The sequence below is a fragment of the Eschrichtius robustus genome, chromosome 6, assembly GCF_028021215.1.
Source record: "Eschrichtius robustus isolate mEscRob2 chromosome 6, mEscRob2.pri, whole genome shotgun sequence".
Lineage (NCBI taxonomy): Eukaryota > Metazoa > Chordata > Mammalia > Artiodactyla > Eschrichtiidae > Eschrichtius > Eschrichtius robustus.
Window position 1 is genome coordinate 61,695,954 of NC_090829.1, and position 17,578 is coordinate 61,713,531.

The following is a 17,578-nucleotide window of genomic DNA, read 5'->3' on the forward strand; positions in this document are numbered from 1 at the left end:
GGATATATAGGAAGATTCCCATTTCAGTTTCTAAGCCATAGCAGAGAGTTGGAACTTAGAGCTTTCAGGGAGCTTACAAGGTCTTTCATAAGAGAAAGATCAAATAATGTTACTGTAAACTACTATTGTAATTCATTCTTCCATAAAGATTACCTCTGTTGTACTAGCAAGTTCAGCAAGACCTTGGGTTATCAGCCAAATAAATGCCACTTAAGTAAGTTATTGCTGCCTGGGGCCAGCTTTAACTTGCATCATCAACTTTTTTCCTGTCTAAAATTCTACTGTAAGTTTTGCATTCAGTAATAAACCCTGTTCCCCCTGGCTTTATTCCTTGCCCTCTTATGACTTTCCCCCTCTTCTTCATTGGTAAAGACAGCCCCATTGTGTGCAGTGACACCAGAGAGCTTCACCCAGTGATGTAAAAGAGTCACATTCCAATAGTATTTTAGGTAAAACGACCACAAAAGCCCACTGAACATTTCCTTACTATGTGAAAATTGTTGCCTGCATCTTAGCACCACAGTTCTGGGAATTCAATTCAAAAGAGATGTGTTCAAAAGTATATGACTTTGGCTCCCATGTATGATCGTGAGACAACAGAGGAACACTAAACTTTGTGACAATTTTTCAAATTTGTGGTTCTACGAAAAATTTCACCAACTTTCCATCACTTGAACTGAATTTAAAATGGATTCAGAAAATGTGGTACTTGTCTAAATGAAAATAAATGTTGTTTCAACAGTCTTTTTTTCCCCTTTAAATTGATGGTTAAGTGTATAACAAAAGGAGAAGACAACAAACAACATATACATACTCATCTGAAAAAGCCAAAAAAAAATGCCACCCACGTACACAGAATACCACACACAGAGGGTGACTATTGAGTATTGATGACATTTTTTCTACCCCATACAAATTACTCCTGCTAAAGTGCATCCAGCTTGTTTTCTGCCAGTGTTTCCCTCCATTATGTTGTCAGGTGTAGATTAAAGACACATTCTAGGAGCATTCTTCATAAGACCATTTCTCTCAGTGCTACTTAAACATGGCCTCTCATGTACATCCTCTGCGTCATTGGCCTTTGATAATCAGTAAAGTATCTCTGCCTGAAGAAAAATGAGTAGAATAAGCCTCTTCTAGGAAAAATCAATGAGTGTAAGTAGGTAATGGACATTGAGGGTACAAAGCTCAGAAACCTAATACAAACTCTCCTTAAGGACATAACATTCTCCTGTAACATGAGAATGACTGGCCTGACCCTAATATATCCCCCTTGCATCTTAAGTGATTCTAGAGCAACTTTCACTAAGTTGCTCGACCTGATGCCTTTAAAAGCATTATCCCAGTCCCTCATGTTAATAAAGAGAAACCTGATTAATCCCACACGGCAGATTATACTGATTTGAGGAGGGGATTCTTGTACTTACATTGAGTAGGAGTGTGCCCCATGTTTGAGAATTGCTAAGTCAGCAGAGAAGTAAAATATGAAGTTCTCCTATGAACTATGAAGTTCTGAGTTCTGCAAGTTGCCTCCTTTGCTTAACTCATTCTCTCCTTCTAATTCCATGCTAAGCATGTATTCATTAATTTAACAAATATTTGTTGGATACCTCACATTTGCCAGATACCGTTCTATGCAATGGAAATACAGTTATGAACAAAACAGACAAATTCCTGGTTATATTCTTCATCTCTCTCTCAGGCTTATGTATCAAGCTAAAGTAGAGCTGTCTTCTTCCTCCCAATTCTTGCTGATCTGCACTTTCACTTAGGAAGGGGGTCAGTTGTCTGAGAAGGAAAACCCTCTCATTTATTAGAGTAATCAAAAGTCATCAACAATCTTATACTCATTCACTCAACAATTACTGATAAGCATCCCCTAGATGCCAGGATGTAGGCTGCAAACTGGGAACAGCAAGATGAAAACCACACAGTCCTTGGCTTGACAGGGATTATATATTTTTGCAATGTCTTTTATGTGAACAAATTAACAATTAATAGTTTTAAATTGAATTTGAATTTTTGAAGTCTGCTGATAGCTGAGAGTTACTTGCTTTTCTTTTTTCCCAGGCCAAGTACTTCTCATGCACTTAAGTATAGACTCTAGGGATAATGATCATTTTCAAAAATATGCTACTGCCCAACTTGAAAAGGGTAAGCTAGACTTGGACGTGCATCTGAGTGTTCTCACTCCATTTTCAATAATCACAACTCTTGCTATGTTTCAATTAGCTACAGTAACTGAAATTAATATTCCATTACACTTCTTTTGATCATGCTTTAATTTAACCAACAATAATGACCAGGGCATAAAACAGCCCAAGTCCTTTGTTTAGGGTTTGGTGAAGAGAACCATATGCCTGACCTCAACCCTCTGGGGAATGGACATTCAGAAAGTATTTACATGGCTCCTCAATTTTATTTGTTATTTTCCTGTTGCTTTTTTTGGTCTATGTGGCTTTGTTTACTCACTACCTGTGGCGGGTGAGGCTAGAGTCAGGGGTTTTGCTTTACTTCTGAAATTATGGCATTTGAGAATGTTGCCCCATTTGTCATCCATTATGCCTCTTTTCTGTTAAGTATTTATTCTGGTCAAAGTGTACACAAAAATTAATAAATTTTTCTTTTCTTTTTTCTGGTTGTGTGTATGTATATGCATGTGAATCAGCAGATAAATAGACAGCTACTTTAAAGTGTTGATATCTAGACATCCCACCTAAAGTGGTAGGTTGACAATCATCTGTAATCCAAATGCCCCGTGGGAGGCATGCAAGTCCCTGGTGGTGGCTCTCTGTCATTTCTCACCAGGTGAACATACTGTGGCTTTGAGCCAGATGCTCCTGAGAGCAAATCCTGGCTACACCTCTTAGCACTGTGTGACTGGTTACTTCTTAACATCTCTGAGCCTGTCTGCTCATCTACACAATGAAAGTAATAAATGTTACTGACCTTGCTGGCTGCGTTATGAAAATTAGAGATAATATATGTGTTGAAAAGAACATAGAATCTCTATAAAAGGCATTTAATAACTGGCAGGCATCACTAGCATTATCACCATTATTTCTTCCAAATTCTCCTCCATTCTTTCCCTCGTTCCCATCCCCGGACCTCTCATTTCCCTCTTTTCTTTTCTTCTTGCTTTCTCATTCTCCTTTTCTCTACTCTCTCCTGTCAGTGCCTTGGCTCTGTGAGTGGTGCCCAAACACCCTCCAGCAACACTCAGAGACAAAGGTGTTGCAGATTCTTGTTCCCCATGACCAGCCAGAGAAGAAATACCAGAGAGAATGCCATCTAGGAAATACTACCTCGTAGAAAGATATCCAGTGCATCTAATCAATGCAGTGTAGCTGAAGTTACCCTATTGTCTGAAAATGCTGAGTTTCTTTTATGCATATAATATCAAGCCCCACAAATTTAACATTCCTTCATTCATTTATTTATTCCTCTAGAAAGTATATTAAAGATATGTAATGTACTAGATCTTCTGCTAAAATTGAAGTTATAAAAGGTTTGTTTCTTATCTTTGTATCAACTCACTCTATAGATATCTGTTGAATAAATAGCAAGTGAACGATGAACAACCCAAAATTTCCAGTTATGAAGACACTGAAAAGAAAAAAATAAAATTTGTATTCATGAATGTAGGTCACGTACACATACTGTAGCTTCTTTTTCAATTAAAATGAGCCAGCAACCTCTATGTGTCAGGTTCTGAACTGGATGCTAAGATACAAAGATGAAAAGGTAAGACATGGTCCCTGCTTATCGTTCATTCATTCACTTGGTTAACATTTTCAAATACCTACTTTGGGCCAGGAATGGACTAGGGGCTGCAGACACAGCCCTGATCAAGGTAGACATGGACCCTGATCTCATGAAACTTATTTCCTAGTATGGAAAATATAAAAGAAAACAAACATAACCCCCCCAAAAGGAGAAAATAATTACAAATTATGAGGAGAGCCATAAATGAGACAACAATGGACTGAGATGGACAGGACATCTACTTTAGATACTTTAGTGGGAGCCAGAAAAGTAATCTGATAGTTACAATTCATTACTTGCTTATCTGCACATCAACCTATAGGTTTGTTATTCTCTCCTTCATTCCCAAAAAGTTTTGAAGAAGCAATAAAATATTCTAAGAACAGTAAAGGAGCACATAGTACAACGTGAACACAGCTGAATGAGCAACCCAAACTCTATGGGATCCCAATATTAACACAGAAACACAGGAGCGCAAGTAATACACTTAGTAGAAAGGCCAAAAAAAAAAAAAAAAAATCCAGGAAGAGGCAAGTAATGGGGTGGAGTTGGTGGGGAGCCACCTAATTCCAGCTCAGGCCAGTAGGAGTTGTAGTAGCTCTTGCTGGGTAATGTAGTCAAAGTGTCACTGCGGCACCCAGACCTTGGATCTGCATGTGTGGTTTCTCAGTACTATCTTAATGGCCCTGGAAACTTCCAGGGCCTGGTCCCTGAGTCTGCTGCTTGTCCTGCTGCTGAAAGAGCCCTGACTTGGCATCAAAGGACCCAAGCTCATCATCCATTTCGGCTACTCATGAGCTGTGCGACCAGGAGCAGGTCACTTCCTAGCTCCGGTCTCAGCTTCCTCTCCTATACAATGGGTGTATTTGTCAGAGCACAGCTATAGATAGCAAAATTCACTCTAACTTGTTAAAACAAAAAGGAGTTTATTACTAAGTATGAGTAGCTTTCTAAATCACTGTAAGGGCTAGAAGATCAGGCTCCAGGCTGAGTTTCCTGGTACAGCGTCCAGCGGCTAGAACCACTTAACCTCTGGCATCTTCCTTGCTAGCAATATAGATGCCTCACGCCTAATCTCTCCCCCTATATTTAACCCTGTGACAAATCCAAGTCTCGGGAGAGTACAAGTGATAAAACTAAAATTGCATCCAAAATCATAGCTGCAAGGGCATGTAGGAAATGTCATTCTTAATTGTACAGCCTCTGTACACCAGGAAGACACACCAGAAGGGGTCAGAACAGGTAGAGCAAGCCAATCCCCACAATTTGCCACGAAGGACAACAGCGCATCCCTCACAGGGTTCTTACAAGGAGTGGTGGTTGTGAAGATGTTTACACTTAATAAACACTGGCTTGCCCTGTCCAGCGTTCCTTGTGCTCCAACACTGGGTCCCAAAGATACTGAGTCCAGCCCTACAACCCCAGACACCTACCAATGCCCTGTGGCTGGAACTTGCTTCCAGCAAACCACCCCTCCTGTCTGATGGATGTTGCTGGCTTACAGCATGGCTCTACCCAGAAACAGAAAGGTCTCTGCCCCCCAGCAAATCAAAGCCCACAGGGTAGAGTGGTGAGTCTGGATTTGAGCCTTGAGAGAGTACTGTCAAAATCCAGAAGGGGGAAACTAATTTTGCCTGGAAGGGTTAGCATTAACCACTGTTAACCATTTGGAGGACTTCCCTGGTGGTGCAGTGGTTAAGAAACCACCTGCCAATGCAGGGGACACAGGTTCGAGCCCTGGTCCAGGAAGATCCCACATGCCGTGGAGCAACTAACCCCGTGTGCCGCAACTACTGAGCCTGCACTCTAGAGCCCACAAGCCACAACTACTGAGCCCTCGTGCCACAACTACTGAAGCCCGCATGCCTAGAGCCTGTGCTCCGCAATGGCAGAAGCCACCGCAATGAGAAGCCCGCGCACCAGAACGAACAGTAGCCCCCACTCGCCACAACTAAAGCCCTTGCACAGCAACAAAGACCCAACACAGCCAAAAATAAAAATAAAAAAAATTTAAAAACCATTTGGAACCACTTCCTTCCAAGGAAATCCTAACCAAAAGAAAGCTGGCGTAGCAAACTTATCACACAAAATTGACTTTAAGGTAAAAAGCATTATTAAAAATAAAAATGGTCACTACGTAATAATAAAAGCTTCAACTCACAGGAGCATATAACAATTTTAAACTCTTAGGTACGTTACACCTTCAAAATGTGTGAATACAAAATTGAGCAATCTGTTAAGAAAAATTTATATGTTCACACACTTTAACACACTTCTCTCAGTAACTGATAGATCAAGTGAATAAAGAACAGCAAGGATATAGATCTGAACACAAATAACAAGCCTGATGCAAAGGACATATTATGGAAATCTGCATCCAACTACTTGTTGAACATACAAGGGCTATTTACAAAAATTAACCATGCATTAGGCTGTAGAGCAAGTCTAATAAATTTCAAAGGCTCTCTATAGGCCACATCTTGTGGCAGCAATGCAATAAACACAACTTTTCAAAAAGAACAAAATAAAAAATCTACTTCATTAGAAATTTTAAATAATTCAGGACAAAAAAGAAATCATAATGGAACTTAGATTATTATATAATGTTTCAAAAGAATGACATATGAAAAATTAGCATATCAAAAACTGAGGGATGCAGCTAAAGCATTTCTTGAAAAAAAACATAGGTTTAAAGGCCTACAGTAGAAAAATAAAGGCTCAAAATGAATGAGTAAAAGATATAACATGAAATTAGAAATTATTTAGAATTAAAAAAAGCCGAAGTGGGGGGTCACTGGAAAAACTAATAAAATTGAAAGTTTTCTAGTAATGTTAATAAAGAAAAAAGAGAGAAAGAATAAGTAAACAATATTAATGAAGAGGCCATAGCTACAGATGCTATATTAATTTCAAAGATATTAAATTGAGAGTATGAATAATTCTATGCTAATAAATTTTAAAACATAGATGAAATAGATACATTCTACAAATATGCAATTTAGCAAAAGTGAATGGAGAATTTTTTTTCGTTTAAATCAGAGAAAATCTGAATAGGTCTATAAAAGTATAAAAGTATGTTCTGCCCTAAAAATGCAAGGTTGGTTTAACATTAGAAAATATTCATAACAGATAATGGTTTACGTATCCACATTAATAAGTAAAAGAAGAGAAATAATCTCCACAGATGTAGAAAATTCATCTGAATAGATGTAGGAAAAACATTTGAAATAAGTGCAAATCCACTTATGATCTGCAAATCCCTTAGCAAACTAGGCATAAAAGGACTCTTTTTAACCTAATAGAGGGTAACTACAAGTGCCTACTGCAAATGTCATACTTAATGTTGAAATGTTGGAAATATGAAAGATAAAAACATATTTCCTCTGAAATATGTTCACACCTCTATTATAGCTCTTATTATAAATTGCAATGATCTATTGACATTTTTGTCCTCCCCTCTCCCAGCTCCCCCCACCCTGCACCCAGTGCTCCGTACAGTTCCTAGCACACAGCAGGCATACCATTCATGTTTGTTGAATGAATGGATGAATGAATAAAGCAGAGTTCCTTAGTGCTAAAATGCAGGTTGCATAAAGGTCACCAGGTAAGTTCTGATTCCCCAGCTGTATCCATTTAGCACTCAAGGACTCTTTGAATGGAATCTGAGTACTGCAAATGTGTTGCCCTGTGATATTTAAGACATTCCAGATGGCTCTTGTACCTTCCCAACTCCACTGTGTAAACATCATATCCCCAACTTGCTTTCATTTACTTAACCCTTCTGAGAATCAATTCTTCCCCTTGTAAACGGGAGTAACAATAACAGTATGTTTGCCTCGCAGGGCTGCTGTGAGAACCAAATGAATGTTCATGATACAGGTAACTCAGTGCTGGTCATCTAGTAAGTATACAATAAATGTTGCCTATGGTTGTAATTATTAATAACATTAGGGCTATTTCAGATTTCCATGGTATCTAGTATAGTGCTTTGTACATAAAAGCAACTTCTCAAAAAATGTTTGCTAAATAAATGAATGATTAGTCTGTGATGCTGAAATATACTGGTGGCCTTTATGCAATTTGCATTCACTCCATTCATTCATTCATTCAAATTGAATTGCAGGCCTGCTGCATGTCAGATGCTATACTGAGCACTGGGAATACAGAGATGATTAATCATTAAGATATGATTAATTAAGATAAGATTCTAGCCTTTGAGGAACTCACAGCATAAATTTATTTTAATTTGAAAAATCCGCATTGGCAGCTCTGTTTTTATGCCTACCTCTCACAAGCAAGGTACACTGACCCTTGTCAAGATGGAGTCAGCATGGAGAAAAATCAAGCTATATCAAACTCAATTGGCCCTAGTGGTTGGTCTTTAAAGGCAACCCAGAGAATCAAGGCTATTGCATTCAAACAGAGTCATGAGCTGAAGCATGACTCAGAAAATTATTGGCAACTGAAGGTCCCAACTCAAGGGTGGGCCATGGCCATGAGGGATGGTATACAGGGTACCAAATGGAAGTCACCAGCAGAAGACATGTCCCATGCATCAAGGTCCCAACCAACACACCAACACGTGGGAGAATGAATTTGGGAGAAGAAACAATATGAGGAAGGTAACAAAGAGCAACGTCCTTCATTAGGAAGAGAGATATCAGGAACTGGAAAGGTAATCTAAGCCTCAAACTCCTGAAAAAAAGTTTCACACACCACTAAGTTATCAGACAGACTGAGGAAATTGGTATAATAATGTCATACAGTTTTATACTGGTTAAAATTTTTAAAAATACCCTATAGGAAACAATAGATTTTTGTCATGTTTTCCAGCTGCTCAGCACCTTTTGAGAGCCCTGCAATACTTGGAAAACATTTTGCCTTATGAGTTTCAACTCCTCAAGGTAGAAACTAGAAAACAAGTCTCCCCAGCAACTTAGCTGCTAAGATGTATGCCTGAGACCTAGGATCCACCTATCAAACTCAACCATGAGAGACTTGTTTTCAAAAGAATACAATGTAAAAAAGAAGGCCTGTGAAATTCACCTTCTAGAGAACATGTGGCAAATGTGTCCAAGTCTTGGAGGGCAGAAAACGTGAAGGTCCTGGTGTCTATTCCATATGGAGTTGAGGCATAGGATATCAGGAGTGGTACTTTTGCCAGTGAAGGGCCTTGTAGCATAACTGCCCATTGTTTCCAGTTGTGTAGCATTCAAGCCGGAGTCTCTAGTCCATCAGGAGGTTGGGGAGATTTTCTCCTTAAACCAGCTTCACTGGATTCTTACAACCAACAATCCTGACAGATATAATTCATTATACCAATATCTGAGAAAGACTGACCCCTGAGGAGGAACAGAAAGCGCTGTCATCTGGGACAGATGCGGTACCCAGGACCACCCGGGGTCACTAAATGCCAGAAGCCACAGATGGCAAAGGAGTCAGAGCAAGCAGTTGCTCCATCAGCTGCGCCTGGATCACCAAACGCTGATTCTGTAGAACATGGCTTAACTCAGGGGTTGGCAGGCCGTATACTGCTTTCTCTCTCAAGAAATCTCAGGAATCGGAGCCGGCCTGCCGTCTGCTGGGTGGAAGGGAGAACCAGGAAGGGAGAAGAAGATGAGAAGCTGGTGAAATGCGGCCAAGTGTAGCTGTCTCCACCCAACTTCAGAGCCATCTCCATTTCTCTCCCGCTGAACTCACTGCCAATATTCTAAGAGTTCTCCTGGCAACCAGGTATTTCCAAGAACTGACACACAAAGAAGGGAAAAGGGAAGCAGAAGTTTTCTCATTTATGACCAGAGGACTGCCCTTACTGCTTTTAGAGAATGAGTTTTTTGCTTTCTTCTTATTCCTGTGGCTGCTATGAACCCTCAAGATACATTTGCTCTAAGAAACATCACTTCATTTCTCCCCCTTGGTATCAAAGGCTCATACTGCTCATACTCCAGTGGTAGGATGGCTAAAGACTCCTCTTCTTAGAGTAATCCCTGAGCTAAGCACTGGGGTATAAAGATGAAGAAGGCCCAGCTTCTGCCCTCAGGGTGCTGGGTTGAGTGGAAGACACACAGATACACCACAATAGAATATCCAAGCATAATAGATGCATAGACAAAATGTTACAAAGTCATGCTCGCCTTCAACACAGGTGAGAGGAGGGAAGCCTTCTGAAAGCTTTACAGAAAGGAGTGCCATTTTGGCATTTCTGCATGAATAGAATTTTGATGAAAAAAATGAAGACATCCCAGGAAGAGGAAGCCACATAAACATAGGCATGGACGTATGGAATTGCAAGTCGTGTTCAGGAAACATTGAATACTTGCTGGCGCAGAGCATAATGTGTGTGTGATAGAGGAATGGGGTGCTGGGGGGGCAGACTGTTCTCTGGGCTTGTTTCTCAGTTAGAAAGAGCCAGATATTATGCTTGTTGATTGAATGATTATGGCACAGAGTCACAAAAAGTTGAAATAGAGTAAGAACAAAACAAAAATCCAGAAACTTCACCTCAATATTTCATCTACTGAACTCTTCAAAAGTCTGACAGAGCTCCTAATATTGCTTGGTAAATATGATTTTTTTAAATGGGGGTGAGGTTCTTTGATAAGATGTAATAAAAGTACTTTAATTCAGTTAAAAATAAGCATAATGATGGTGAGGAACTCACTGGAGACTGAAGTGCTACTAAATTATAAACGAGAAAGATGTTGTAAAAGGGAAAGTCAAACTTGGAACGCTGACTTTATGCTCTGGACCCTGAAATGGCTAAATTTTCAGGATACTCCAATTTCCTCTTGACTGGTTCACACACTTCTAGTTCCTTCTCTATCTCACCCTAAGCCCTCTTTGCCTCCCAGAAAGTGGGAAATGCCCCTCTTAAACAGATCAAATGAAACAGGGAGAGAAACTATATATTTTAGTCTGAATCCCTCATCAGCTCAGAAAGAAGGCAGCATTGACCTAACTTAGCACCATATACCTTACCTTTCAGCTGGTACCTTTGTGTACCCTTGGCTGATGCCAGCAACTCAGCCCCATGTCTCCCACTCAGCTCTCCCAGGCTTCTTAGAACTCAGATTCCCAAGACAAAGCACAATTGAGGCCCAGTTAGTGCTCAAGTTTACTGAGAATTAAGCCATAGGCAGATACCATCAAAACACATTTCACTTGTGACCTTTCACAGCCAGCGAATTGGAAGGATTTTCCTTTGCCGGGATTGAATTTAAAACGACTTCCCAGGAGCAAAAGGTCAGCCTGGGGAATCATGATATCCAGTTAAACACAGCTAAATAGAACATTTTAGCATGACAATAAATGGAGTTATATTTAGCTGATTTGGGAAACTATCTGGCCAAGGGAAAAGGAGGAGTACAGAGATTCTTCATCTACCACCCCTCCTCCTCCAGATGGAAAAAGTAATGGAGTAGTGCAGACAAGCACAAAGGTGAAGAATTTTACTAAATCTGTCCAGTGAGACCGTTTTTGCTTTCCCAACATTTACCATGTTCTGAGTAGGACGTTTTGGTTGAATTGCATAAAGGCTATATTGTCCTCTTGACACACACATGAAATTCCTATTAGCATGACTGGAGCAAGATGGGCTCCAAAGGGAGAACATACCCTCAAATAACTTTCTAGGCAGCTTTGATTTCTAGATATGTATGAGGTGAAAGCACATTAGCCAAACTAGCTTTGATAACAAATGCATTCTTTTTTAACAAGGAAAGACTGAAGGGAAAAAATAGTTGGCACTCATCTGCCCTTAACTTGAAATGCCCCATGCTATTTTGAAATAGCCTTATATTTTGCTGTTGTTAACTAACAGATGGTTTTGTTAGCTGATGACTGTTTCTCTAAATAACTCCTGACAATAAAAGGCTGTGACATATGAGAGCAAAATGGGGACCATAAGTGGTAGCCTTTTACCTCTAGAATCTTACCTTGTCGTCCATCCTGAAATTTGATGTGTGTAATTGCAGCCACTGGGAAGGTGTGGAGTGCTATAACATCACAGATCTGCCAATAGTTAGAAGAGATTATAGGTGTATGTTGTTTTCTCAGAAGGGAAGAAAATATATTTAATTGAAACCAATTTAGAAATCAGGATCCCTGTTAGTTTAGAGTGAGAACGTTTTCAATGAAATACTGTTTCATTGTGGCTATGAGAGATCCACAACTTTCCTCTCCCAGGCTCAGTGTGCTATTTGATAGGGAATCCAATGTTTGTTCTTGTCCCCCAAGACCCTATCTACTACACAATGAAATGGTACTCTAGGTGAATATAATCCATAGTGATTTAGCAAAAACCATCAGCCACAGCCTTGTGGAATTCATCTAACATTGTTTCACTTAGGGTGACTGACCTCTCTGCTTATAAGGTCTTTTTCATATGAAACTGCCTTCTTTCATTTTATCTTTTTAAAAATATCACCTGGTCTTTTTACTTATCTTTTATTCTGCCTTTGGGCAGTCCAAAACGGGCATGGCCCAACCTGCTTGGGCATAATATTGGCCACTTTCCAATCTCTAGCTGAGGAAAAGGTATGGCCAAAGGGCATTACTAAATTCACAGAACTGATACTCAGGCCTCAAGCCCTTGGTTCCTAAAGGTCTATTTGGTCCAGACACTTTGAATCTACCCTCAACCTGGGAAGACCTTTATACCATATAAATAAGAATAAAGGCTTTGTACAATTCAACAAACAGGTCCTACATAGAACATGGTAAATGTTAGGAAAGTTACCATCTTACCTCTCCAACTTCATCTTGCTCTTTTCTCCTAATATACTGCTGACCTCTTATTGTTCTCTTAATACCTTTACCTTTACAGTGTGGCACACTGATCTGTTATGCCCAGAATCCAAAGACAGCTCCATTTCCTGCTTATTGATTTAATCTCTCACCCTTGGTTCAAAAGGTTCCATGATGATTTTAGCCTACCACTAAAATGAATCAACTCAATCTTTATTCTTTCCCCATAGATGATCTCTCATCCAAGTCTGTGACCACACATTATCACCCTAGGACCATAACTCTATTCCCCTCTAGGACCATAACTCATTCCAAAAAGTCCATGTCTTCCAGAGGCCTAGATAAGCATAGATTACCTGAGACATCTCCTTTTAGATACAGCTACAATATTGTTGCAGTAATACCATCATTGAGATGACAAGATAATGGTGAACTAAAGTATGGCAGTAACAGTAGGAAGGAAGAAAAATAGTCATATTTAAAATATATTTCTGACAAGACTTGATAACTGATGAACAAAAGGGAATAAAAAGAGGAAAAGATCGAGGGTGACTTTCAGATTTCCGACTTGGAAAAGGTGTTGAATACTGGATGTGATCAAAGAATAGGGGTAAAGAGTTTGAGATCTGAAAATCATTGAAACAAGGGCGACATAGGCACATGTCTTGTGTTTATCCCATTATTATTATTTTTTATTTGGTTGCACCAGGTCATAGTTGTGGCACGCAGGATTTTCGTTGCCACGTGCAGGATCTTCGCTGCAGCACGCGGGATCTTTTTAGTTGTGGCATGGGGGATCTTTAGTTGTGGCATGCGAACTCTCAGTTGCAGCATTTGGGATCTAGTTCCCTGACCAGGGATCGAACCCCTGCATTGGGAGCACGGAGTCTTAGCCACTGGACCACCAGGGAAGTCCCTATCCCATTATTTATGAACGCTCTTATGTGAAATATGCAGGACTAGCTTATCTTTAATTTGAATAAATTGTCAAAAAGTAGAATAGGGAAATCTTTATGAAATCACAGAACTTCGAATCCCAGTTCCCTTCTCTGTAAATGGTAATGACAGTATTTACCCAGGATACTGGTAAAAACAGAACACACTTTTTACTAACCACCTGATACAGTGCGTAGCACAGTATACTCAATAAATGGTAGCTTCTATTGTACCTATGATTTGGAATGGCTTACTACACATGATCTGAAGATTGAGTTGGTAACTTGAAAACTGAAAACTGAACCAACAACGAAGTGTTGAAGAATGCAGACAACACCCAACCTGGACTGCGATCCCATGGAATCACTGCTATTATTTATCGCTTACCTAGCACTTCAGCCCAGCAAATTTCAAGGTCAGTCATTATCATTTCCTAAACACAGGAAATGAGAAAAGCACTTCACAGATGGGGAAAACACAGCACCCTTGCTGGTAGGAATCACATAGTTCAACTCAAACAAGTTCAAATATTTGATGTCCTAAAGTCATTGTCTATGAACAAATCTCTATACCAGGACATCAAAGAAAACAACCCAAAGGTACCTCTGACCTTCTTCCTTATGAAGACAGAGGCTGAGTAATTGTGTTGTATATACAGGATATGCAACCTCAGATAATCTTGTGGGCAGGGTGGTAAAGTTATGCAGGCCTTTCCCTCAAGGAATGTCTTATGAGCTCGCTTTCTGAAAATGACAGATTGTGAGTAATCTTTTTCACATAAAAATAACTCTGAAAATGATTGTACCTATAAACAAATAAAACAAATAGAAAAACACAACGTGTCTCAAAAACAAAAAAGCCTGTTTTGTGAATAAAAAGGACCCACGTTTTTCCCACACCCTTTGTTACTGACTGAAATCTTCTCTAAGTAAACGGATCATGTCATCATGCAAATAATTGTCAGAATCACCTACCATGGTTACAGTGGAACCTACTGGCAACCTACACACCCACCCACAAAGAAAAGTGCATCAGCTACGATTATCTGGTTGCAGGTGACAGAAACAGACTCTGGTTAACTGAAGCAAAGTAACAATAATAATTAACAAAAATAAAATAAATTATAGACCCTAATGAAAAAGTGAACAATCAGGCGTTGGGAGCAATAGGATCAAAGATGCTCCAAGAAATTAGGAAAGAGGCATTAACAGAGTATCTCTTCAAGGGATGGCCATTGGAAGGACGCATTTCAATGCTTTGTGTCAATGTCCCCTCACTGAAGACTCAAACTCCTGGGAGGGTAGGGTTAGTCTTATCTCAGACACGTGTCTAATCAGTGCACATGACTCTCCCACCAGAACAGCATGGAAGGAGGGAAGTGAAGTCCCCAGAAGGAAAACGGGAACGTTAGTAACAAAGAAAGGGGAAGGGCTGCTGGGTGGATCAAAACCATGGGTTCCACCGTAGCCCGTCTCAGAAAATATTGGTTCTGAACAGAAACAAGCCTTGGCTTAGGAAACCCATTCGTGCAATTCGATTCATACGGCCAGTGCAGCATAAAAACTTACATTATTCAAACTTTTAAATTTAGAAAGAAATCTGATGTAAAAGCTCGTACTCTTAAAAATATACTTCCCAGCTCTGCCGCTAAAAGCATTTCACCTACAGCAATAGCAGCACCTGTGTACACAACTTGCCATTAGGAGAACTCATAAAGCGCAGATTACGATTTCAAATCACACTCAAAGGAACCAGGACTCCTTGGTTCCTGGCTTCATGTCTTAGGACAGAAAAAATTAGGATGGTGATGGTACCTCCTATGGTTATAGCAGAACAAGAGTTTTTCTAGGATGACAGGATGTGCTGAAACGACAACAGATCAGCTGAAAGAGCAGCTACTCACCAAGCCATGATGATTCAAACATCCAAACCAAAATATAATAACAGTTACGGTTAATTAGAACAGTTGAGTCTGTGGAAGGCAGAATTCATTACGGCACCGAAACAGAAAAGTTAATTTAGAAGGCGTCCCGGGAGACGTTAGGGGCGGTGCGCAGGCGCGTCATCGGCCATTGGTGGCGCGCGCACCATCACGTCTCCGTCAGGCGGGCGATCCGCTGAGCACGTGACCTCGGCTGAGTCAGCCCAGCTGTGCGGGCCGCTGCCGGGGCGAGGGATTTCTTGGCCTTTGGTCCTTTCCTCTGTTGTTACGGGGAATAAACCTCTCTCGAAACTGACTAGCCCACTCCCGGAAAGGGAACAGATATTTAAGATCCTTTCATCTTCCTTCCACTGGACATGGAGCCCGGCGTCCGCGGGCGGCGGTTTTGTCAGGTGTCTGTCACCTTGAAAAATGGCTGATGGACAGGACCATTGCTCTGGTGGACATGGACTGTTTTTTGTTTCTTTTTGTTCAAGGGAAGCAGCGGCAAAATCCCCATTTGGGGACTAAAACTTGTGCGGTTGTACAGTACAAATCATGGAAGGCTGGCGGAGTAATTGCAGTATGTTACGAAGCTGTGTGCTTGGGGTCACTAGAAATATGTGGGCAGATGATGCTAAGACGTTATGTCCAGATCGTCTACTGTCACGAGTTCGTGAGTCCTGTGGGAAAAGCTGACCTCACCGAGTACCGGGAAGCCAGTGTGGAAGTGATGGAGGTAAGGTCTCATTTTGCTGCGACTGAACGTGCCCGCCTTGACAAGGCTTACGGAGACCTGACCAGTGCTGTACGAGAGAGGCTACAAAAAGCTCCAGGGTCAGCCTGTCTCAGCAGACTTGTTGCCGAGCACGTACATTGAAGGGTTGTCCCAAGGCCTTACAGCAGCAGAAGGGACTGTTCAGAAAGGTACTTCCATAACATCATATCGTTTCTGCTTCCTGCCTTTGGAACCTGCTTTGTTTGGTCACTCTGATCCTTCTTGGATTGATTGAAAGGAAACTTAGACTACAACCTGAATGAATCACAAGGACTCACATAGAAGGATGTACAGATTCTCTCATCTTTCCAGGTAAGTGGATGTTGAGCTGTGAAAGAGGTCATCCATTAACTTTGTTTATGCTGTACTTTGTTGAACAAATTCTCTTAGTCCATCAGTTTTTCACCTTATGGTTGTGCACTTTGAATCTCGTTTTAGACATCCATTTCTATCAGAATTTCCTAAAGACATTTCTCTACATGTTTCTTCTATTTGCCTTACAGCTTCTTTTTAGCTATTTCAACTATATGGAGTTTAGCTTTTTATTTGATTTAAGGTAGGGAGCCACCTTAATTATTATTCTTATCTCAAGTTGGTTTTCCCAGCATTTATTAAACAGTCCATTCTTTCTTAACTTCTTATATGTAAGTGGGTCTGTTTCTGTAGTATCCCATTAATCTGTCTGCTTCTGCTCCAGAAACATATTATTTTTATTACTGTTCACAGTATTTCATAATATTTGATAATGACTCCCCTCTGCTTTTGTTTTTCAAAATTGTCTTGGCTATTTATGCACCTTTATTGTTCAGTATGTGTTTTAGAATACATTAGTTGAATTCCTCAAAACTTTTGATGGAATTACATTGAATTTGCATATTTAGAGAGGATGGTTACCTTAATGTTAAATTATTTCATCCATAAACATATTTCAGCAATTTTTTAGGTCTTCATTTATGTCCCTTTTAGTGATTTTTAAGTTAAAATTTTTGATTTATAGTTCTGCTTCTTTTGCAATCTGGAATCCAGTATGTTTTCCCTTTTCTTTCTCATCTGAACTTTTAATTGATATAATATACATAAAGTGTACAGACTGTAAGTGTACACTTTGACTAATTTTCACAAAGTAAGCCCACTTATATAAGCAGCACCCAGATCAAAAAACACCAGAACTCTAGAAGCCACCCTTACCTACCCTCCCAGTCATTATCCTTCCTTACATTATCCCCTCTCTCCTACATTACGACTATCTTGATTTCTATTTAGCTTATTTCTGAACTTTATAAAATTGAAATCATGCAGTGTATACTTGAGTATGGCTTCCTTCACTCAACATTGTCTTTGTGAGATTCATCCATTCTGTTGTATATAGTTGAGTTAGTTTACTCTCATTGCTCTGTAGTATTCCATTGTATGAATATACCACAGTTTACCCT

At 40.0% G+C, this 17,578-nt stretch overlaps 1 pseudogene; it reads left to right on the forward strand.

Moving 5' to 3' along the window:
* Positions 1-15,806: 15,806 nt before the first annotated feature.
* LOC137765882 (DNA polymerase eta-like) overlaps positions 15,807-17,578 on the forward strand; it is a 167,280-nt pseudogene continuing 165,508 nt past the window's right edge.